This window comes from Nannospalax galili, unplaced genomic scaffold (genome assembly GCF_000622305.1).
Source record: "Nannospalax galili isolate Female #2095 unplaced genomic scaffold, S.galili_v1.0 scaffold314, whole genome shotgun sequence".
In the NCBI taxonomy this organism is placed as follows: domain Eukaryota; kingdom Metazoa; phylum Chordata; class Mammalia; order Rodentia; family Spalacidae; genus Nannospalax; species Nannospalax galili.
In genome coordinates this window covers 354703-356363 of record NW_008334709.1, presented here as the reverse complement: position 1 = coordinate 356363, position 1661 = coordinate 354703, and the positions used below count along the sequence as shown (strand labels likewise).

Below are 1661 nucleotides of genomic sequence, written 5' to 3'. Positions count from 1 at the left end.
CGGTGTGTGACCAGTTGTAGAACTTTGTAATAGAATTTATATGTTGCAAGAGAAACTTCTCTGATGAGAGGTGACTGGCATACTTTTCTCTAAATATATGGATCCCTATTTAGCACATAGTAAGAAATTGCATTCATCTAGGATGTGACAGTCTTGGGGTTTTCACTAAGATCTATGATCTCTCCAGCTATGTGTATTTGGGTACATTTATAGTGCCATACATGCATTTCCCCCCACTGAGTGAGCTTTAAGTCCAATTACCCCCCAAATAAAAGTGCCACTACTCTCCTGATATAGCTTGCAGTGCCAGTCATTGTTGTGGTTATTAGGCCTTAAAGCTGGGGTGGGACCATTGATTGATGTTTTCCCTTAGCAGCTTACATAGTGTTCTCCAAAACTATGAGAGCTAGCCTTCAGGGAGGTGGCTTCCAGGTCAGTTCCCAGCTCCATTGCTCAAGTCCTCTACTCGAAGTACGTCCTGTCTTCAGCAATAGGGTCCTACCTTCAAGTTCTGGGGAGGCAATCAAGGACTGTAGATATAGGCTACCTAATTTTAAGAGTCTCCTGAACTATCCTGGCCAATAACTCAAAGGGAGGTTTATCCTGTCTGGCACTGTTTTTTGTTATATAGCCTTCAGCTATGCACATAGTTACATGTAGATATATTCTATGTATAATTTTTCAGTATGTTTTTGATCTACTACATTTCCCTCTGGATTTTCACATGAACTAAGCATTATTTATCTTCTCTCTCTCCCTGTCTAACCCTCCCTCCTCCTTCTCCCAATTAAAATACCTTCATTTTCCCCATTTCACCTTCGATAATAGCTGTCTCCTATGGTCCCCCTTCTCTTGAGCTCCTTCTTCCCCTTTACCCACACAGGTCCTTGTATAACCTCTCCCCCTCACATTTAAATGCCCCTATATATAACCAATCCATGGCGACCATCATTCTAAATGGAGAAAAACTGGAGGAATTCCCATGAAAAATCAGGACCAAGACACTCCTTTTTTTTTTTTTTAACCACTCAGACTGCATCCTCTTCCCCTACTCTCCCAAAAGAAAGAAGAATGACCATCAATGGCCGAAGGTAGTTGCAGTGAAGCAACACCAAGATCCAACTTCATGCTCAGGAGAGAATGCTCCATCTCCTTCTCATCGTTTCTGGTACTCTACACAGTCAGGGAAACTTCCCTAGTAACAAACTACAGAAACAATCCCTGAAAGTACATTCTTTCCATCCCCTTTTAAAATAGGGCTTGAAACTCCTGCTAGAGCAGTAAGACAAGAGAAGAAATTTAAAGTAATACTAATTGGAAAATAAGTGGCCAAATTATCTCTCTTTGCAGATGATATGATTTTATACATAAGAGATTCCAAATATTTCACAGGAAAACTCCTAAAAATAATGAACACTTTCAGCAAAGTGGCAGGTCACAAAATCAGTCTACAAAAATCAATTCCCTTTCTTTATACCAACAACAATCAGTTTGAGAAAGAGTACATGGAAACCCTCCCATTCACAATAGCCTCAAAATAATATCAAGGAGTAAACTTGACCAAAGACCTCTACAATGGAAATTTTAAATCTTTGGAGAAAGAGATTGAGGAAGACACCAGGAGATGGAGGACTTTCCATGCTCATAGATTAGAAGAATTA

At 40.0% G+C, this 1661-nt stretch overlaps 1 non-coding gene across 1 annotated transcript; it reads right to left on the bottom strand.

Annotated features, from left to right (window-relative positions):
• Positions 1–1023: 1023 nt before the first annotated feature.
• LOC115069667 lies at positions 1024–1237 on the bottom strand. Its single transcript, XR_003848912.1, has one exon. It is a non-coding gene; the product is annotated as a small nucleolar RNA U3 (small nucleolar RNA).
• Between the last annotated feature and the right edge of the window lie 424 nt (positions 1238–1661).